The sequence below is a fragment of the Lepeophtheirus salmonis genome, chromosome 11 (genome assembly GCF_016086655.4).
Source record: "Lepeophtheirus salmonis chromosome 11, UVic_Lsal_1.4, whole genome shotgun sequence".
In the NCBI taxonomy this organism is placed as follows: Eukaryota; Metazoa; Arthropoda; class Copepoda; order Siphonostomatoida; family Caligidae; genus Lepeophtheirus; species Lepeophtheirus salmonis.
The window spans coordinates 7,176,584-7,201,251 of NC_052141.2; the positions used below are offsets into that span (position 1 = coordinate 7,176,584).

Below are 24,668 nucleotides of genomic sequence, written 5' to 3' on the forward strand. Positions count from 1 at the left end.
GTTTAATTATGGTTATAACAACTAAATTATTTCAATATCTAATTGATAAGTCAGACAAAAATATCTGGGTTTTCGATAGTATTTACATTATTTACTATTGGAACCTATTATTTTTGAAGTCTCGTAACTTCTGTTAAACAAGAGGTAAAAACAAGAAGTAAAGCATTACAGAAATGTCAGAGTGAATCAATTGACTATCTGCTCATTGCACTTTAAGTCCTTCGATGGAATCAATTATAATGAGTTTAATTATGGTTATAACAACTAAATTATTTCAATATCTAATTGATAAGTCAGACAAAAATATCTGGGTTTTCGATAGTATTTACATTATTTACTATTGGAACCTATTATTTTTGAAGTCTCGTAACTTCTGTTAAACAAGAGGTAAAGCATTACAGAAATGTCAGAGTGAATCAATTGACTATCTGCTCATTCACTTTAAGTCCTTCGATGGAATCAATTATAATGAGTTTAATTATGGTTATAACAACTAAATTATTTCAATATCTAATTGATAAGTCAGACAAAAATATCTGGGTTTTCGATAGTATTTACATTATTTACTATTGGAACCTATTATTTTTGAAGTCTCGTAACTTCTGTTAAACAAGAGGTAAAGCATTACAGAAATGTCAGAGTGAATCAATTGACTATCTGCTCATTCCACTTTAAGTTATTCGATGGAATCAATTATAATGAGTTTAATTATGGTTATAACAGCTAAATTATTTCAATATCTAATTGATAAGTCAGACAAAAATATCTGGGTTTTCGATAGTATTTACATTATTTACTATTGGAACCTATTATTTTTGAAGTCTCGTAACTTCTGTTAGACAAGAGGTAAAGCATTACAGAAATGTCAGAGTGAATCAATTGACTATCTGCTCATTCCACTTTAAGTTATTCGATGGAATCAATTATAATGAGTTTAATTATGGTTATAACAGCTAAATTATTTCAATATCTAATTGATAAGTCAGACAAAAATATCTGGGTTTTCGATAGTATTTACATTATTTACTATTGGAACCTATTATTTTTGAAGTCTCGTAACTTCTGTTAAACAAGAGGTAAAGCATTACAGAAATGTCAGAGTGAATCAATTGACTATCTGCTCATTCCACTTTAAGTTATTCGATGGAATCAATTATAATGAGTTTAATTATGGTTATAACAGCTAAATTATTTCAATATCTAATTGATAAGTCAGACAAAAATATCTGGGTTTTCGATAGTATTTACATTATTTACTATTGGAACCTATTATTTTTGAAGTCTCGTAACTACTGTTAGACAAGAGGTAAACCATAACGAATTGTCTGATTGAATGAATGGATTATCTGCCCAGTGCAATTTAAGCCCCTTGATAGAAACACTTATAATGAGTTTAACCATGGTTATAGTAACTAAAATTATTGCAATATCTAATTGATAAGTCAGACACAAATATCTGGGTTTTCCATAATATTTACATTATTTATTATTGGAACTTATGATTTTTGAAGTCTTGTAACTTCTGTTGGACAAGAGGTAAATTATTACGAATTTTCGGAGTGCATCAATGGACTATCTGTTCATTCCGATTTAAGTATCTTGGTGGAAACAATTATAATGAGTTTAATTATAGTTATAGTAACTTTTTTGTCTGCAATATCTTATTGATAAGTCAAGCACAACTATCTGGGGTTATCCATAATATTTACATTGTTTACTATTGGAACATATTTTTTTTCCTTACATTTCATAACTTCAAAATAAGAAAAACAAGTTTTGGTTTGCTTATGCTATGCTTGAGTCTTCAGGTTATCTCGTTTCTATTGGGCTATGATCTAATTTCTTAGGTTTTGATATTTGTAATTTTTGAGCCTGGAGTAAAAGACTACAAAGAAACATAAATTTTTGGAATTCATATTAGCTATCAATATAGTGTTATTAAGATAATATTTCTTGATGGAAATTAATGAATTTATTAATGTAAAAAGTCACAACATCAATCCTGATGGAAGGCAATTTCACAGCTCAAAAGAAATAAGCTTTAAGTGCAGCAATTTGCCATTAATCTGGTAGAAAGAGAGCATTGAAAAGGTATATAACAACTACATTGTCGTTAGAAATGATAGAACCGAAACGTTTTACCAAATTTTGATAAATATCAACTTGACTAATGCAATATCAAATTCATAAATGTATCAATCACAAGAAGAAACTACGTTCTAAACAAAAGATAGTAGGAAAAGGACTAGTTGCTGCATTCAGAGGAGCTACGTCAAGTTTCATTAGACTTTACAAGGTTTGGATCCACATTAATTATAACATTACTAGATATATAAATAATCACTCATCATAGCCATATTCAATGGAAATTCAATAACCTCAACCAATTTTCCATTCAACTCAATGAATTATTTATCATGTTGGATAATTATGATATTGAGCGTATTATAAATATTAAGAATCTGCCAAAACTATGCAAATACACAGAGGCACATAAATATTCTCCAAAAGAACCAAAATATAGAAAATAACTCAAAATTAAGTACGAAGATTGTCACTAAATACTACTTTCATCAACGAGATATTTATTTTAGGGTGAACTTCTTCAATTTTTGACAAATATCAGAACAGAACTAAAACTCATACGCACAGAAATAATAGTTCCAATTAAGGAATGTAGGCAGCTTTAAAACATCACCTTTCCATCCTTTTCTATATTTAGATCTTTAGAATGTCGGCAAAAGTTCAACTATCTATTTGTATGGGACACATGAATAATGTGCTCCGCATGGTTTCGTACGTTGATTGATATTTTCTATGACTACTTAAAAAGGACGTATCAATTTCAACAACTACAACAATCTTTACACTTTATAAAGTTATTTTTATGAAAAATCCTAAATGATTAGGAAATGAATCAAATTATTGCTTTATATGATTGAAAATATATATTTGAATAATTGCATTTTTTTGAAGAATTGGGATTAATTTGATTTATAATAGATTTACTTTGTCATCACAATCAGCTTAACTTATTAAAGGCACAAATGTTAACATAAAAATAGTCCTTTAATTTTAGTTGATTAAGCTTGTCTAAAAAATAAATAGGGTGTTGACCAATGAATTCCTTTCACAATTATTTTTGCAAAGTTTAAAAGGCAATCTTATTAATCACTTACCCCAACCAAATAAATACAGGTAAATCCAGAATAAGGTTTTCCTCTCAAAAAAACGTGGAGAACAATTTCAAATAGTGAAGACATTCCTAATCCATTTTTCTATAATCAAAAAATAGTATATATATATATTTTAAACTAGTTAAAAAAAGAAACATTGTCTATAATTTACTTACATTAGTTTCCACCATGAATACATCTTCAAGGCACTACTTTATGTAGAAAATGAGACCTCTCCTCCAAATAAATAAGCTGTCATTGTTGCAAATTATTTTCGATGGGGAATAATCTGCCAATTCCTTCATTGTATTCCGACTTCAAGAACTTTCACTCTTTTGAAAAAAAAAAGTAGATTGATTCAGATTCATTATTTTCACCAATCCGCACATTTAAAATGTTTACAACACAAAAAGCCTGCTTCAGTTGAATTGGAAAGTCTAAACTCAAATTGTATAAGTTATTAATCCCCCCCCCCGTCCCTCCATCCCAAAGAACATCAACATTAATCAGGAATTAATTGTCTTCGTATTTTTTAGAGCTATCAATACGTTTCAATACTTACAAAATTATGCTGAGCTTCTCTGAACAATATAAGTTTTTTTTTTAAAAAAGAAAGAACCGATAACCAGACAGAATAGACCGTACACTGTACAGATTATGAGAGTACCGAGGAGCTATGAATGTTCCTTATTCATGTTAGGGGTAGAGTAATACACAGAGAGTACCTTTCTATTTTAGAATCAAATCAATACTGATAGCAATTTAATACTTTTGGGATTGTGAATGGAATATTACAATTCACACATGACTACAAAAATTAACGTATACAATACGGAGTTATATGATTCTCAAAACAAAGTAGCTTATATTTTAATGACTCTGAACGATGTATTCAAGATTTATTACCATACCACGGTTCTTTATAAACATTAATAAGTTTTTTAAAAATATTTATAAAATTTGTTTGTATATTTAAATGAATTTTCATATTTCAAAAAGTTAAAATCCTAATCCTATAAACGACGGAACTATAGGCAATTCAATTATCGCAACCTTTGATAATAAGGAAATTATATTGTGAGGAATATATTATTGGAGGATGAGGAGAGGTTGAAGTATCATCGGAACCAGGTTTATATTGACCTACTGTATATGTAATTGTTATTGTAATTATGTTATTTATCTTTGTAATATAAGTAATGTATGTCAGTCTTTGTATTTTTAAGTGATGATTTATGATGTAATGGGTTGTTTTAACGTTGAGATGAAACAAAAGCTAATATTTGAAGCGTTCATGATAACGAGTAACGAATAAACAGATGTCATTTCAACATATGGCTTTATATATGTTGAAAGGCTCTCAAATGTTTTAGGAACAAAAATAAATATTAAAGTTAATTGGAAGTTTAATTTTCAGACAACCTCCAAATGTTATAGAATGAACAGTGCAGCGCGCTATTTAAGAAAGTATACAACTTGTACACATTTATTTCATAAATTCCTCAAACTGGCATCAATAAATAAGGAAGGCCTAAGCTATTCTGTTAGTAAATCATCTCCAACGTAATTTATATCCATGGGTAGAATACTTGTTCGACATTTTGTTACTAGATATCTTTAAAAAAAAATATAAGTAACTCTGTAGTAGTCTTTTCCAAGATTGTCATTTCTAGCTATCAGTCATTATTTTCTTCTTTCTTATAAATATTATTTAATCCTAGGTATTACTGAAGAAAATTAAAAGATATGTAGGACCGTAGGGCTGAAAGACTGATGGAAGTCTTTAGGACCGTTGAAAGGGTCAAAAAGATCAGACTGATAAAAAAAAAAAAGACTTAAAGGGGGGTAAAGAAAAACTGATAAGGCACTCAGTCCTAGATAAACAACAAAGTTCGTCTCAGCGTTTTCGTTCATTATCGGTTGGTAAACAAAATAACCCGGATACATTGCCATGACCAAATAAGTGGGAGAACCTTCTTAAGCAATTGAGGAGCTCAGAATAAGAAACTTAAAAGTATATATAGTACATTATAAAGAGTAGTTTTTTTACTGATTTTATTTGTCTATTTTAAATTCTTTGGTGTTGAGTAATAACCAAATTGACATGCAAGGAAAGTACAAATGGAATTCCATGGTTTTTTCCAATATAGATAAAAAAATATTACGAATGATAGCCCAAAAGAGCCTTGGGATTAAAAAGAAATGCCATTAAACGGAAGGGGAGGAAAAAATAGGAAGTTACTTCACGCTCTGATGAAGCATTCATTTATTATCGGGTGGCAGACCTGATGTAATCTGTCTTCTAGATGTTGAATCCGAAGTTTCCTCGTTTTGTGACAAGCATGATTCTTTTGTCTGTCGCAATCATTCTACGGCTTCTTTATGGGGAACGGTTCCACAAGAGGGATATTGAAGCTTGTGTCGAAGAAAGTAGAATATTCTAAATGTAGAAAGGTTGTGGTATATAATTATAATCTCGACTTGTGGTATAAACTTTTTTTAATAAATTCATATAGTCCTAACGAAAAATCGCGTCTGGTTTTCCAGCCAATAATTAATATTCAAGGAAAAGAGCCTACTCTACTTTTATTAATAAATGTGGATCTTGAATCCTCAGGAAAATATGCAAATAAGTATGTTCTTTGGAAATTGATTTAGTAGACACTGTTGGTATTTTTATTCAAAGGGAGAAAAGAAAAACAATTTTCAAGGATTCATTTGTCTATTCAATTTTCCGTTTTATTTTCTAAGGTTAACGCTACATATGATCACCCTGAACCTTCTTCAGACTATTAAATATTGGAACTTGAGTGTAGTAGTATTTCTTCAATCACGTATATTCAAGATACCAAAGTGGATTTTAATAGAGGATAAAAGTAAACAACTTCGTCAAGTACAGGATATATTGAAAGGGAATTTAATGCATCCTTTATGGGACGGAGGGCAGCCAATACTTTGAAGCATTGTATCCTAGATTCTAGTAATAATATTACATTCTAATTTAAAATAAAAATCAACGAGGGCAAGTCACCCCCGACACTCTCAGATTTGGATGATTTTTGGCACACAAGCTTAAATGCATGAGTGTATTAAGTGTGTCAAATATCAAACTATAACTCTGAGTCATTTCTGAGGTATAGATACTTGACTCAGGCCTAAATTTTCAAAGTCACTTTATAATATTTTTACCGAATCCTACTTCTTCTTGTATTTAATTTAAATTTAAAATATGACAAATTTGAAAAGTCCATACTTTTTTATATATATATTTTTTTAAAACTTAATTAAATATTAAATTTTCTAGTAAATCTTCAATCTCCCCCTGCAGAAACACTTGATATAGACTTTATGGATATCCTTTTCTATGCTATTTCAGTTTAAAAAACCCCAAAAGGTTCTAGAAAATCTTGGAAACCTATTTTAATGTAATTAAATAAAAGCCTTGACTGTTTTTTACATTATAACTCCGTATTGTAACTGTTACTTTTTGTGGTCATGTGTGAATTTTAATATTCCATTCAAAGTCCCTACAGAAAGGGATCAGACCAGTATTGATTTGATTCAATAACTGGAAAGTACTACCCACGTCTCTTAAATATCCATAACTCCTCGGTACTCTCATATATCTCTATGTATTGACAATCAAAATAGACAATATTCACCTTTTACATTTAATTTTATAATGACGATGTTGTTATTTAATTAATTGAGGGGAGGGGGATTCATAATTTCTAAACTGAAATTTCAAACATAAAATTTTTTGAAATTAAATTTTTCTAAGAAACATTTCAAAAATCCACAGAATCTCACAAAAAATTAAATTATTAAATTTTTTTCAAAAACAAATACTTCAAAAATCCTCAGATATTCACAGAAAATAAAGTTTTTTGGACAAAAATTTGAAAATTAAATTTTTTGAAATAAAAAATCAAATATGAAATTTTCTAGTAAAAACCCAAAATTTTATAATTTGGCGGAGGCTACATTCCCTGGAGCCCACATCCAGCGGACATCCCTACCTTTATAATGTTGTAGAAATGTTTAGATGACTGGAAATGTGATACGTCCTTATACGTAAAAAAGAATTTACTCTCAACATATATAAGAAACACAGTTGCCGCTAGTATCAGATATATTGCATTTGTGAAGTTCACATGTAACATGATATAGCACGCATATGCGAGTACTCTTTAAAAAAAAACATTAACAAGTTCAACTCTAGTCGACAGTCCACTTATTCCTCATCATGTTGATTGTTTACTCAAAGTAAAGTAGAAGAATTTCTGGCTTTAAAATAACTTACAGCATTTTTTACTCGTTTAATACTGTGTAACTCAACAAATAAAATACGAATCATCTCAAAAAACGGTTCGATCCTCATATTTGAAAGCCCAACGTATGCAGATAAATTTGGATGATTTGCAACAGAATCTCTATGTTCTTCATTCATAAATTCAAATGGATAAAACAATATATGATGTAGTAACCGTAAGCCTATCTCCTTATCTTACAAATTGCGTTTTCATTATATATCTGTCTATTTTGTATTATTTATTTCTTTGTCAATGAGTGGATCCTCTACAGATTTCGTGATATATTTAATGAACCTATATCAATCTTCATTTTTCAGAGGAGAGAGAGTTCTTGAAATCGGAATATAATGAAGGAATTCGAAGACTATGCACCATCTAAAATAATGTACAGCAATAATGTCTTATTCATTTGGAAGAAAGTTATCATTTTCTTCATAAAGTAGTACCTTGAAGATGTATTCATGCTGGAAATTAAAGTAAGTAAATTACAAAAAATGTGTCTTTTGTTTACTGTTTTAATATATATATATTCCATTTTTTTATTATAGAAAAATGGATTAGGAATGTCTTCTCTATTTGAAATTGTTCTCCACGTTTTTTTGAGAGAAAAATCTTTTCTGGATTCACCTTTATTTAAATGGTTGGGGTAAGTGATTAATAAGATTGCCTTATTAAATTTTCAACAAATATTGTCAAAGGAATTCATTGGTTTTATTCAATCTTAATTTAACTTAAATGTTAGAGCACTGTATTTTTAAATGTACAAATGTCTCTTTAATAAGCTATGCGGATCAAGATGAACAAGTCCATCTTATAAAACAAATCAATTCCAATTCTTCCAAAATAAAAAAATCAACTTTTTAAATATATATTTTTTAATCTTTGAAAGCAACCATGTGATTCAGATAAGATTGTTATTAAATATAACTTTATAAAGGGTTAAGATTGTTGAAAAATTGATACTTCCTTTTTAGGTAGTCATAGAAAATATCAATTAACGTTAAAACATTGCAGAACACATTATTCCATGTGCTGCATTCACCCACATATAAGTAGAAAGTTGAACGTTTGCCAATATTCTTAACATCTAGAAATAGAAAGGGATGGAAAGGGTATGTTTTGACACCTCCTATATTCAATATTTTGAACTATTATTTCCGTGCAAATGAGTTTTAGTACTTAGGTACTTGATGCATAGTTTTCAGCAGAAAGTGGTAAAATGAATAGATACCATCCATATGCAATATTCTGATATTAAATTGTCGCCAAAATATTTTTCTACAAAAAACAACACAAAATATACATTTTTTAACTTTTTTATTGAAAATCAAAACTATGACGAGCATATAGGTATAGAGTAGGTATAGAGTACATCCCAGGTGTCCTTTAGCTTCTTACGGATACGCTGAAGACTCCGTAAATTCACTCCTAAGGTTGAAGCAATCGTTGAATTGGAGATTTCACTTCCATTATTAACCAATGCAAAGACTACGGCGGACCTCGAAAGCTCCTCGTTCCCCTTATAGCTCTTTATCTTCACATATGATGACGGCATGATGCTAACTGAACTACGTATCGTCAGCTGACGAAAATAGCTTTCCTATTTGGTAACCGGTTTTTTATTTGATAATGTTGTCTTCAAGTGATCAAGGTTTAAAGTAGGCGACAATTTAATCCCCGATCCTTGTATTGTGAAACAAAAGTATGAACACTTTTTCCAATATTCCGGATGTTTTCTTCGTATTGTTTCTCTCAAGCTGTGCATAACTTCAAAATAGTACATAGTGTCAAGGAAGTACCGGAAATTGTGAAAGAAAATACAAATTTCCCATTTTATCATTAAAATGTATGTCCATTAAATGCAATACACATATGCCAACGTTTTTTTTGGTCTACGAAAAAATTATATACGGACTTTTTGGCAAAAGCCTTTGTCTTTTCCCACAAATTTTGTTTTATAGGTTCAATACACTCAAAGTTGACTTTTTGTGACTTTTTCTTCTGATCTTTGTAAATGATTGAAAAGGTTCACTCTGAGATCCATTTCTCGGTTATAAGATTAACATTATCCTCATGTTTGAAATTAGTTTTTAAATTTATTTCCATATTTTTTCTCTTTTGGAGAATATTTAAGCGCTTCAGGGAATGTAAAAGGTTTTTGCAGATTTTGAATATTTATGATAAGCTCGATATCATTGTTATTGAATTTCATTGAATTTCCATTGAATATGGCTGTGATGAGTGATTATTCATTATGATTATATGTCGTCTCATTATGATATAATCAATATGACTCCTGTAACTGGTAAGTCTCTCCCCATCTTTGGTTTCGCAAGCAGTTTCTTGTTCTGCTTTATCGTATTGGTGTTGATGAGCACAGTGATTTCTAGGTTGTCTATTTTGATATTAAGATGTCGGTATTGGTCATCCAGCGATGGTGTGCGTATTAATTGCGTACTCTTTAATACTCTGGCTAAAAAATCCATGTCGCCATTGTTGTTGATGAAATCTCTCGGGGTTTTTCATAGTGGTCTTTTGTGTTTACGTTACTAACGTTCGGAATACTTTCCGTCAAGAAAGTACCGAGAATTATTAAATAAAACACAAATTTCATATTTAATCATTCAAATGTATTGTGTTGCCTTCAATGTAATCTCCATTGGAAATAATACATATATGCCAACATTGTTTCCCGTCCTCAAACAAAGAATTTTAGCATGACCTGTTGCTCCTTCCATGATCTTTGTTTTACGGATTCAATAGACTGAAAAGGGTTCCACGGAGGTTCAGTTCGGTGGTAGAGGACACCCTATCTGTGATCTACAAATGTCATAGATACCTTGACTATTGTGTTAATAATTTTTTATAATGACTTAATTCTGATATATTGATTTCAGGATGTTGAAAGTTTAATTTGTTTAATTTGGTTCAACTAAAATATTACACTTAGATAAACTCCATATCTATAAAAATATCCTTCACAATTAGCTGTAGTTAGCACACGATTATTGCTAATGATTACTTCAGTACATAACATTCGTTCAGTAACTTTGTTTATTATACGTGCATGCCAAGGGATTGCAACATTATTTGGAACTTCTTGTACACTTCCCGCTTGCTAGTTACACGAGATTTGTGTATTGTTAAATACTCCACATTGTATGCCTACCACGGTTGTCGAACGGAAAATAACATTATTTAGCACCAATTCTAATTTTTAATAATATTCATAAATATTTTTGTGGTAAAAATTAATGAAGACTAAATGAACAAACTTTTGCCTTTAGCGGAAATTACTAACAGTAACAAGATCCATATAGCAATCACCTTCATAGCTTAGCCTTAGATTCGATTTTTATATTTACTATTGAAATATTTGAAGAGTTTATTGACTTTCTGAAATAGTAATTAAAATTTATATGCATATACATATGTATTTAATACTAAAAATAACTTGATTAAAAACAAGTGCTTGAACATTTACTTACCTAAAATGGCCTGAGTATTCATTCCACAATATTCGGATTGATATTTTTTCACATCTGTTCCAGAATAAGTATTTGTCCAAAATAAGAGCTACAACTCATTTGTAATATATGTATGTAGGCAATTTGAAGTATTTAAATATTAATAATACTTAACCCTACCTTCAAACCCACAACCTGATTATTTTCCTGGGGTTTTAAATAGTTTTAAGACACTTTGCACTTTATAAGGTGTTTATATATTATAGACTTATAGCTTTGTAAATCTAATGTTATAGTCTGTTGTGTATAAATATTAAAGTCATTTTGCGTCAGTCTTTCCACTGTTTCGACATTCGGTCAAGCTTGCATAGCGCATAAAGTCTTTATTTTCTTGTGTCATAGCATCAAAACCTCATTGACGATTTGCCGGATTCTGGATAAGAATTCTTGTGTCCTGACTCCGTCACTTTGCTCTCAGTCTTTATTGCTCTTGTCTACCAATCACCTTTAAATGCCGTCTCAAATTCCTCAATAACATTTTCAAAAAAACCTCCAACTGAGTCATTGAATTGTTAAACGGGCCTCGTGTGTTGTCCCCCCCAAATAAAGGTTTTTTAGTGGATTTGTTGGATGATTGAGAGGCCAAGGTATCTGCAAATCCGTTGAATGCTCTTGCTACTTCCTGTAGAAACTAAAGCACAAAACATAGGCACCCTTTTTGTAACTGGGGGTCCATTTGACAACTTGGAATTAGCCGCCGTAGATTTTTTTTTAATCGAAGCTGTCAAGAAGGGATTTGAGCTTTTTTTCACTATTTTCGGTTCTCCTTTTTTGTGTTGTGGGTCTAGTGATGGTAATTTTTGACGAAGTAGATTCCTCTTCCATTCTATGGTCTCTTGTATCTTTTTTGATTCAAGTGTACGAATGTTTCTTCGGTGTTTACTTGCTGAAGAGATTCCACATGCTTCCTCGTCCCCAGTATCGCATCGCTGTCTGAAGTTTAAAATATATTTTATTTTTGATTGAAATTATTTACAATGTTGCTTTTAGCCAAGAAATGCCGTTGGGACCCATGATGCTCATTGCAGCTATACAATAATCTTTATTCAACAATAGCAATCATTAGTAAAAAGAAAACCATTCTTTTTAATTGATTTAAAAGAAAATAATAATTAAAGTTTATCTTTTAGCAAACCAAACAGAGAGTACAAGACTGTTGGACTCCACAATTTCCATTATTTTATCCACATTTTCGTCATTTGGCTTTCCATAGCATTGTGCATCTTTGACGTAATAAATTGCAGAAAGTGAATAAACAAAGACGAAGTTTAGTATGATTGGCTGTTATAGTACCCGAACCATAAACACTGTTCACATTTTCAGTCTTGTTTTTATTTATTATTAGTTATCAAACTTGATATTGAGAATTTGTTGAAAATTTCCTTAGCTTTGCTTTTGATTTTAAAGTTGATAAAATGTATCCATGTTTTTGATTGTATCTGAAAAATTAATTTCATAAAAAGTTTATATGGTCTTTAAATTTTCTGGGTTTTTTTTTGTTTTGATTGGAAAATTATATCAGCTATATGGTGACCACAATTCGCTATGCAACTTTTGGCTTTTTAAATACATTTTTCATGACATCCTGCAACATTTCAGGCTGAATTTCTTCAATTTCGAGAGGAATGTTGTCGGTATGATGTTTAATCGTTTGGGGGTTATTCACATAAACTTTTGATATAAAAAACCCCGTAAGAAAAAGTATGGTGCTGTTAAATCTGGAGATCTGGCTGGCCATGCTAAATATGCCATTTCTCAAAATTAGTATTCGTGGAAAAATGGCATTCAATAATAATTGAATTGTTGAACGGCCTATGTGTCCCGTGGCCCCTTTTTGCTGAAATCCCATGTCCTCTAGACCTTGCTGTTTCATTTCAGGCACAAGAAAAGTTCGGATCATGTCTTGGTACCTTTCAGCATTAACAATGACCTGAACACATCGGTTATTTACAAAAATATAGGTACCAATAATGTTTCTAGCATGAATACCACACCATACAGTTGTTTTTAGTAGATGCAATGATGTTTCATGAATTAATTGAGGAGTGTGTATTAGCCAAAACTGACTGGTCTGTTAATTGACGTGGCCACTAAGAAGAAAATGGGTTTCATCGCTCATTATCAATTTAGACGAAAAATCTTTTATATCACCACACAGTCTTAGGATTGCATTACTGTATTCAACCCGTTGATCATGATCTCTGTGTAATAGTTTATGGACTAATTGATTTTTATAAGGGAACATTTTCAAATCAGTTTTAAAATTCGCCTTAAACTACATGCAGAAATGTGAAACTGGGAAGCACTTCACTGAATTGATGTTTCCTGAGACTCTGCAGTACTATCCCGCACCAGAGCCACATTTTCAGCTTTTTCGAGACGTCCGTTGTCTTCCAAAACGAGGTATGTCTGCTGTCTTACCGTACTGTCCAAAACTCGCATGTTAACGATAAATTGTGGTTTTGTGAGGCACTGGACGATAAGGATATTTTTGATAAAATTTCCGCTGAGTGGCCATAATAGAACGATTATTTTTAATAAACATTGTCACTATTTCTGGTAGTTCTTGGGGCGTATATTTATCGATTATAAAATTTGGGTGTCTGTACAACACAATAGTAACAGCGAAACTGAGATACACGTCACATCAACAGATGGCGTGCAATCGAAGTAGTAGTGGGACTTTTGCCCACCCGTTATATAATGATGTACTTTATGTAGAGGGTTATTTTATACAAAGGATTTTTCAGTAAGATAACTTCCACTTTTTTTTTATAAATAATTTACAAACGGTTAAAATTTTTGTCAAACTTATTTCTTCTGTACCATATACATTTATGCAAGAAAACCGATTTCTCTAGCGTGAACCGTTTAAGTTTACCGAACCGATTCAATCGATGAATACTGTTATCTAATACTTTTACAATAAATTGCATCAGTTTGTCATTCAGTATTTTCTCTGAATGCTCTTCAAACGTCGTCAGCTTATTGCTGTATACCAATAACTTCACGTAACTCCAAAGAAAATAATCTAAAGGTGTTAAATTGCACGATCGGGCGGCCAATCAACTGGTCCATTTCTCGAAATAACACACTCACCAAATTTGCTTTACAATAAATTGATTTGACAAGTGGCATCATTCTGTAGAAAGCACATCTTTGCCAAGTCCATAGCGTGTAATTGGGTAAAAAAAAACAGTTATCAAGGTGTCCTAGCAAATTTCAATATACTGTAACTTGTGATTTGCCATCATCAAAGAAAAAATATGGTCAAATGATCCTTCTAGCATGAAGTCCACAACAAACAGTAATTTTTTCGGGATGTAATGATGTCACATAAAGCAACTGTGGATATTTGCATGACCAATTACGCATATTCTGCTTATTAACAAAGCCGTTGAGCCTAAAATGAGCTCCATCACTTAACATGATTTTGTGCTTAAAATCAACAATGAACGGTTATTTCGATAATATATTTGGATAATTTGCAACGCTCCACGATCAAATATATACGAATGAAGTTTCTAAATATTTATCATAGAAGAAAATATACATGGCGTCATTTTTTCCACCATTGAAAACAAAATTGAAGCGTTCCTAATCTTAAAAAAATCTTTTATTTCATCAAGATGTTTAATTAAAGTAGGCCCTCTTTGTTGGTAAATGTAGAATTTACCCCTTTTTGAATCCAGTAGATAAATTCCTTTTGTGTGGAACGTACAATTTTTATGAAGGCTTATTTGTAAGTTGCTTTTGTAATTGTTATTAAATGTAGCTCAATTTCTGAAGTGTTGTTCCCTCTTGAGGGAAAAAATGGACGTAAAAGATATCGAAAACCTGGATCGCAGTTTCCTTTTGGGTCTTCTGATAGTGGCCAAATTAATTAACGTACAACTATTTGAGCTCCATATACTCATTAGGCAGTGAGATACAATGAAGTAATTATATGGAATGATACTATTGGATACGGATAGTGCATGACGAGGTTGATAGTTACTTTAATTCTGACTTTATTATAAAACAACGCGTCCTTTATATACATTTGGAGATGTAATCTCTCGGGACTTTTCATAGTGGTCCGGGGCTTTTGTGTTTACGTTACTAACGTTTTGAATACTTTCCGTCAAGAAAGTACCGAGAATTATTAAATAAAACACAAATTTCATATTTAATCATTCAAATGTATTGTGTACCCTTCAATGTAATCTCCATTGGAAATAATACATATATGCCAACATTGTTTCCCGTCCTCAAAGAAAGAATTTTAGCATGACCTGTTGCTCCTTCCATGATCTTTGTTTTACGGATTCAATAGACTGAAAAGGGTTCCACGGAGGTTCAGTTCGGTGGTAGAGGACACCCTATCTGTGATCTACAAATGTCATAGATACCTTGACTATTGTGTTAATAATTTTTTATAATGACTTAATTCTGATATATTGATTTCAGGATGTTGAAAGTTTAATTTGTTTAATTTGGTTCAACTAAAATATTACACTTAGATAAACTCCATATCTATAAAAATATCCTTCACAATTAGCTGTAGTTAGCACACGATTATTGCTAATGATTACTTCAGTACATAACATTCGTTCAGTAACTTTGTTTATTATACGTGCATGCCAAGGGATTGCAACATTATTTGCAACTTCTTGTACACTTCCCGCTTGCTAGTTACACGAGATTTGTGTTTTTGTGCCTCTATCTCTGGGTATGTCATATCACGATCTTGCATTATCACTTCACGCACTGCATCAATTATCTCTACCACAATGGCTGTTTTTGGACGACCTTCACAAAATTCATCTTTGAGTGAGCGTCAGCTACTATTGATACTATTGAATTCAGTAAACCAGTTATTCACAGTGCTATAGGATAGTGCTTCATCGCCATACAAAGATTTAAGTTCATCAATTCACTCTTGTCGTGATAATCCAAGTCGAAACTCGTGACATATGAACCGAAACTCACTTCGTGTGCCTAACCTTCCTGTCGGTGCCTCTTTATAGTGACATCAACATCCCAGGTGTCCTCTACCTTCTTACGGATACGCTCAACTGTCCGTAAATTCACTCTCAAGGTTGAAGCAATCGTTGAATTGGAGATTTCACCTCCATTATTAACCAATGCCATGACTACGGCGGACCTCGAAAGGTCCTCGTTCCACTTATAGCTCTTTATCTTCTCATATGATGACGGCATGATGCTAACTGAACTACGTATCGTCAGCTGACGAGAATAGCTTTCCTATTTGGTAACCGGTTTTTTATTTGATAATGTCGTCTTCAAGTTATCAAGGTTTAAAGTAGGCGACAATTTGATCCCCGTTCCCTGTACTATCGAATAATGTGAGTCTCCATGTTCAGCGACGAATGGAGAAACATATCCAAATGGGGTCCCTAGGCATTAGCTATTTAGTCTCTGAATAACTATGGAATGTTCTTCCACAATAAAATTCATTAGAAAATCGATAGTGGTAGAATCTTGTAGCTTACTCTTCTCCTTTCATTTCAACGAGACTGTCTCAATCATTTCGGATCAGGCTAATATAAAGGCTTAGTTGCTAATCAACTACAATTAAATATGCTTTGGAACAAAATTAAAATTTTGAAATTATCTATCGTTACTGGGATGGGTAAATGACCATGTGTCAGGATTTGTTGTCACCAAAAGCTTTAAAGTGCTTGAGATTTTATCTCTTGATGATTTTACTTCAAACTTGGACCTTTTTATTTTAGAGCTGTGAACTGTCCAACTAGTCCATCAGCATCCTTCTAACGGAAGACGAATCCACTTTATGATTTTCATTTCCTATTTCTTCTCATGATGTCTTTTTACCACTTTATCCATGGCTAATATGCAGTCAAACATTAGATATTTGAAATTATTATGTATTGCTTAAGGATTTATTGGACTAATTTCTCCCCATTAGCAAGATTGATTTATTTTTTATCAAAAAAGTTTTCCAATTAACTTGAGGGCATGTAGTTAGTTAATAACTTTGGGATTGTTAAAGTCCATTCAAATAGAGTTCCTTAAGTTAGTGCAAACAGAACTTGTAATGAATAGTTTTTGGATTTTTTCACGATGCTCTATCAATTTATCAGCGGTACGATATAATTAAATAGTTATAAAGAAAGATTATTTAGTCTGAGGTACTTAACACATCCTTATCACCTTTCGCCGCATCAATATTGTTTTTCCTCGCTCTTTTCAATTATGGATGGAGTTTCTTCATTTCTTCAGTCATCAACTGAGTCATGACTATGAATGAGGTACCACTAGTCAATAAGTCCTTTTGAAATAGAGTGAAAATTATATGTCACGTAATTGATCAATCTTAAGCCTAAAAGGGATATTTCATATAACTTTCAACAATGTTTATAAATTTTTAATAATGTATTGGTATAATTCAGTATTTTTGGAAATAATCTTATTTAAATCCCCCTATAAATCCAATGAATTTCTATCCTCATCAAAATGTGAAATCAAGGCAACTTATTCATCACTTTATTCCACTACTTAAACATGTATTTTTACACATTTTATGTTTATTAAATTTGTTTTATAATTATCTCATTGCTATATTTTCTTTTAATTGATTGATTAATTTATTTTAGTTATTGTATTACGACATATTTATTTATGTAACTCATCATTCAATAATTCCACTCTCTAACAAATATATTATAGGGTAATATTGTCGACAGACACACGTAATTTCTAACCTTCCAACATTACCTCTCAAAATTTCATCGCATTCTGACAGTTAATATAGAGATTCCAGACGTTTAAGGGATTCGAGTTTTGTAATTGTCAAGACAATGGATCGAAAGTAATTTTGTGGTTTGATTAAAAAATGGTTTTTTTATGTGTAAAAATACTGTTCAAGCAAAAGATTTATTTTCATAAGTATTATGGAAACTCTAGAACAAGGAAATCAACTATTATTGACTAGTATGTATGTTGAACTTGAACAGCAATCCGTATTTTGGGACAGGCTAAGAAATAAGCAACACTGTTATATGCTTTATTGGAATGACTGAAGGCAGAAATTAAAAGAAACGGCCCCACGTGCAAAAGAAGGCACCAAGACAATGCACAAAATCACAGGTCAATGGAAACAATGGTTAAATTGAATGAATTACTTCTTAAATTGCTTGCCCATCCGCTGTACCCTTCTTCAGATTCGGAACCCAGTAACAATAGGCTTTTTGCCCATTTAAAATGATCCTCTGGATCAGTTGTTCTAAAATGGGGTTCCCCAAAAATTTAAAAGATAAAAATGATGCTCCAGGGAAGTAAACTTGGCTAATTTAAAAATTAATTATCGCAACTGAAGCCTACTCAATAGCAAAGACAAATCGTTTTACACAAATGACATCGAATAGTTGAAGGAGCGTTGGAAAGAATGTATCACTCTTAAAGAAGAATACGGTAATGAATAAAGTGGAATTTTGTTACAAAATGTTTGTTTTTTTAATTCGATGGGAGACTTATTGAGTGATGTGATATAGATATGTTTTATGTATTATGATTTTATTTTTAGCATTGGCCATTATGTAATGATCAACAAAATAAATAGTCAAAAATATTTAGTTCCTCTCATTTATGAAAATAAATACTACATCATTGAATCTATGATGCACAAATGAAGCAATTAGAGATAATTACATTCTCAATCAAAGTGAAGGATTTCCCAATTTATTGAGCATGAAGTATTCTAAATTTGAATTTAATTTCTGGTCATAAATCAATGTAATTTTATTTTTAAGAAATATCATGAATGTTTACATAAAGTTCTTCCAAATATGAGCAATATGAAAATTTTATTTGATTGTGACCCACTATTATTTATATTTCTGCCGCCTTACTTGTTTTTCCTCCTTGTTCGAAGAAAAACTGTACAATATAGCGTATTTTCTCTTTGCTGGTGTCCATCTTTGACGACCACTCAAACAAAATTACTGAGTCAATACTATAATTAAAGAATAAATCTATTAAATTAAGTAATAGAATTCATTATTGGTGAAACTTAAAAACCCATATATTATATTCAAAACCTGATTGAACATTTGAGTGTTCATAAAAGACGAAGAGTAATATTAAGTTTTAGTTGCAGAGTTATTATTGTAAGCCCTTGTTGGACTCAGAGTTGAATTAAGGATCCATATTGGATTAATTCTTGCCATTGCCTTTATTTACTTCCTTCTACGTTTCCCCCATCCACTTCACAACTGCTTGTAGCTGATGAAATGAAGCATCATGACAGCTAAGCTGTTCTCCTCCAAAATATTCTTCAAAATATCAGGGTTACCATGTTAATTTTATGTTTCTTTTTTTTTCATATGCCCATTCCACACTGGATTTTCAACTTTGAAGAGGATCTGTTCTATTGGAAGGGGGGTGAGTGTTTAGAAATGAAAACAGGGAAGGGGGATGGGGAAAAGAAATAAAGAAAAATTATTCTTATAAAGCATGGTATCTTCATGGGGCCAATCATTGTTCCTAACAAAAAAATTTATATAAAAAAATTATTTAAAAAATATATATATTAATAAACTATTAAATGTAATTTTAGTTGTTGACTTGTATTATTTAATCAAATCATGTTTGGTCGAAGGATTTGAATACATTGATGACAATAGGAAATCAAACTCCAATTGAACTGAATTGCAATTTTTAAAATTTGTTGACACAAAACATATGGTGTTATTGTAAAAAAGTAAAAGGGCTTATAGTTTTTGATGCAAGACGGAAGTACTAAAATATTCTTGAAAAAGAAGTACATCACTATCTGTGTTCTCAATTTTAAATATATATATTTTTTTTCCATGTAAAATAATAATAATTTTTAAATATGTGTTTAAGCCAAAGTAAATTAATATTTTCGTTTGATCAAACTAAGAAAGGAGTTGAAAAACAATGTGTTATAGTTTAACAAACAAATCCAAGCCATGCCTTGGTACTCCCACCTGTACTCAAATAAAGCTATGTTGAAATGATCTCAAGTGTAGTATTTATACTTTTATTATTCTTGTTGCCAAATATAAATTTTATTCTTGTGTAGTTTTGTATTTTATTTAGGTCATTTGATTTTAAAACGTCAATCGTAGCTATTATGATATTGTACATATTGTATTTAATATTGTCTCCTTTTTTTAAGTTCTTTTTGAATTCATTAAAAAAATAGAATAAAACATATGGACTGGCTAAAAAACCGTAAAAGGTTTAGTAAATCATTTATTGTATATTTATTTCACAAATAAATATTGTAGTTGTTTAGAAGATGATTCCACATTCAATAACTTTGTGACTTGTGAAGATATTCTGTTATTCCAATAAAAGTGTACCGAAGTTAAGAAGTCAATTATATATTTTTTTTAAACACATAATCATTTATAACTATTTGTATGTACGTGGGGGAAAAAAATGAACGCCATTCATTTTTTATTGCTTCTTATGACTATTTTTTTCAAAGATTACTACATTTTATTTTCTTCATTATGAGTAAAATTATTATTATCCTTGAAATTGCCTTTAATAAAATAAATATATATATATGGTAAAATTTTGAATCCAATTTTGTGTTTACAGTTATCAGTTACTATGTAAGTTGATAAGTGAAATATGGTCCGTCAATATGAAAATAATCTGGAACAAAAATCAACATAAGGAAAAATCCGAATTTATTTTTTACATCAAGTATATACACGGCCTTGAAATTTGAATTTTAAACTTCAACCAGATATAATTTATTAATTAACAATAGAATTTCAACAAAATTAATTTTATAAATAGATGTGTATCTGAGCTCACTTAATCAATAATGTAGCAGCCCTTAGCGGCAATTATGGCTTCCACGAGGTGGCGGAACGTCTGGCACCTGCTGTTGATATAGTACTCTGTCATGGCGTCCCAGTGATGGCTGACAGTGGCTTTGAGGGGATTTATGTTTGGATGACCATCACCTACTTAATAATAGAAGCAAAGAGAATTGGATCTGAAAGGAATTGAAATTTTGTATTTAATTATTAATGTATCGAAATTAAGTAAAAATATTCATAATTAATTAAAAACAATGCCAGTGCGCCAAAGTGCAGATCAGGTTACTCCAGCAATCCAAAGTAGGACATTTTTCTTTGGTAGGCTACATATGAAAAATGAAATCTTCTTCATAGGTGAATTAGGACTTTAAATTTACGATTTCTTAGGACTATCTATCTATTTATTTCTCTTTTAATGATATTTAAGGTAAACTTTGAACAAATGTACCAATACTAAAAGTTTCCATTATTAAACTTATAAGAAAGGTAAGGAACTGAATAAAAATTCATGGTTTTGCAGCAAATATTTTAGACAAGAAGACTATAAATCTGAGCGAACAGATTCAAATCCTCATAGAAAAATGCCTTCTCTCTCGCCGTATCCTAAAGAAAAATGTAGTTTCATCTATATTTGAGTGTGTTCACACCATATTACTCGAAACTAGCCTAGCTCAGAGAACTACTGCTTCAAGTTCGGCTACTAGGTAAAAAAATAGTACTTTGAAGCTAAGCCAAACGTTCATAAGTCATTTTGAGGAACTAATAATTTTTCTTAAATAATTAAAGATTCCAAAATGGAACAAATTGTCGACTAGAAGCAAAAATAACTTATTTTGAAAGAAATAAAATAAAATCCATTTTTATTATAAAAAACAAATTAATTTAAGTTGTTAGCCGTCTAATAGTCATCTTATAAAATAAGGAGATAGTCTACTTTTTGCCATGTTTATGCAAAAGTTCACCAACTTTATTAATTCTTTCAAATATTTGATAATTTAAAATTGCATTATGTATTCATGGCACAACTATAACCGAACGCAAATTTAAACATATATATAAATTATCTGAAAAAATAGAAATTCTTTGTCAAATAGGAAACTTACTATCTTTTTGTTAATCTTTCTCTTCTGAGATTTGTTCGAAATCAAAGCGTAATGTATAATCATTCTAACCATCACCACTTCTAGAAGACACTCAGTTGCTCTCAGTATGCGTTTAATGTCAAAATATAAAGAGACCAGGGATTACCTTTATTCCTTCCGAGATTTTTTTGAGAACTTACACATTAATGGCGATAAGGGATTGAAGAAATAAAAATATTGAATTTGAAGGTGCATCAAATGTTTTAGTGGCAAGTAATACGAGCAAAATCTTCAAAATGAGGCAAATTGTTTATTAATTTGTAAATCCTCTGTTCATTTGTATATTATTTTCCATGAATATATTTAATTTTGTAAATAATTAAGTAGGGTTTTACTTCATATTTTTCGCTTTAGATAGTGCGCATAGTAAGTGTTCAGATTTTAATGGACGCCTCCGTATGTAGAGCTTTTCTTTTTGTTATTGCTTTCTTATGTATATCATAATTTATATGCTGTTGTTTAGCCTCACCTATAATACTTTATTCTAATTATATAATTACATGTAATGATACAATAGCAGGAAATGAGAAATGTGAGCTAAATTTAAAAAAAATGAATATATATAAATATGATCGGAACAAATCAGGACACACCACTAAACCTCCCATTGTATGATATTCTTAAAGAAATCATGCGGTCCTGTTCCTCTGTCAATTCCTCTATCGCAGCGTTTCCCAAAGTGGGCCATACCACTCCCCTGGGGGCGGTGCTTTGATGTAGGGAGGCGTAAATGCGAGTAGAAGAGATTGGGGGGCGATAGAGGAAAAAAGCTTAGATTACATATTGTTACATAAATCGAACAAATTGATCTACAAAATTTAAAAAATGTGTTTACAATGCAGCAGCAATTAATATGTTGAATATTTTCCGGTTGATAGGATAAAAGTACGTATATTGAGATTGTATAAATGTACTTCATTATTGTTCCCTTTATATTTTACTATTATTCTCAAATGCAAACAGACTATATTGAATAAATACTTTTACTTTAGTTAAAAACATGGGCTTAGCTTACAAAAAATAAGATAGGTACATAAACTAAAACTCAAATTCTGTACCCTAAAACTTCAAGCAAATACTTAAAGGACGTCTAGTAAGTATAAAAATTTATTATGATATTTTGTACATCAATAATCTTTTATTTCTTCAACTATTTAAATCTAAAGTCCCTGAGAATCGTGAAACCAGTTTGTTTTCTGCTTCGAGCCAAGTTCAAGGCACAAAAAACTATCGGAAATATGTTCTAATCAGTTCACAACAATCTGCTAACGGTTGGAATGATTCCTACAGCATATATTTGCAAATTGCTAGATCTGGTAAGGATTACACGATTGGGCCGTAAGAAAGATAATGTACACAATTTCGACATAAGTCACGAGGCCAAATTATAAAGTTTATACATCTCACTTATAGACTTATAGAAGAATAGATTAAATATCTGAAAACATAGAAGATAAATTGTGCAGCATTCTTACTGGAACATAATTTAGCTTGCAGTTAGATGAGATCATTTTTCTGGGGAATGAATATGTGCTTCTCACTAATGTTTGTTTTTGTCAAAGATATCAATTTGGTTCAATAAATAATATTCGTAAGAAATCTTTATTTATTTATAGTAAATACTATTGGATAGGTGTTATTTGACATCATTGATGCACTAAGTATATGTTGAAGCGAAGGAGGCACCAGTCTGAAAAAGTTTGGGAAATCCTAATCTATCGTATTCTAACTGTTAAGGTACTCCATAATTAATCAATAAAATAACATTTTATCATTGTTTTTTCTTACAATTCTAGATGTTTATCTACCATATTGACAATAATGTACGGTAGGAAATCCAGAGTACCTCTGGACGGTTGCTATAAAGTGTTTCCCTTGTTCAGAAAACATATCTACCACTATTGACTGAAATCCTCTTGAAAGTTTCGGTCCTTCAATTTCTAACTCTGAAGACAAACTCTATTTTATTTTATTTTTTTTAGGTTAATTTTCTGTAAATAGCTATAGACTTTCTTTTTTATTAATCCAAAAAGCTTAACGTTTTGTGAAAATCTGTGGATTTTCGACTTATAAAATTTCATTTTTGAAATTATTTTCTCGAAAAAATTTAATATTTTAATTTCATTTTTGAATATTTTTTCCAAAAATAGTTAAAATTTATTTTTTATTTTCAAATAATTTATTTCTTTCCAAAAATTTAATTTTCTTTGAATAGCTATAGACTTTTTTTTTTTTTTTTTTTTTTCAATAAAATTTAATATTTTCGATTTTTTTTAAATTTTTTCTTCATAAACATGCCTTCCCACGAACGCCCTTGATAACAGGTATAAAAAATCACAAAAATTACAATCAATTAACCAGAGTATTTTTATGATTATATCTAAATTGGAGTCTCGTAGCTTCAATATTAACGAAGATATAGCGACCTAAATATTGAAATTCAAATCTCTCAATTCAAGCTTTTGTCCAGAATGAATGTCTTGGTCAACGATATGCACTTCATAAAATCTGGGCGTTAATGAATTTATAGACAAAAGTTCTAAAATAGGAATTTAGAAAAGAAAGGTGGGTCAAACTATTTTAAGTCAACCTGGATCTATAAAATAGGCCTAGGATTGAGTCATCAGTTTATATATTGAATTTGGTTATAAAGGACACTAATTTATTTGGCATTGATGTTTGT

At 30.7% G+C, this 24,668-nt stretch overlaps 1 long non-coding RNA gene across 1 annotated transcript; it reads left to right on the forward strand.

Annotated features, from left to right (window-relative positions):
* The first annotated feature begins 7,304 nt into the window (after positions 1–7,304).
* Positions 7,305–18,610, forward strand: LOC121125964 (uncharacterized). The gene is made up of 4 exons (XR_011782282.1): positions 7,305–7,664; positions 7,807–7,965; positions 8,038–8,135; positions 17,510–18,610. It is a non-coding gene; the product is annotated as an uncharacterized lncRNA (long non-coding RNA).
* The last annotated feature ends 6,058 nt before the right edge of the window (positions 18,611–24,668 follow it).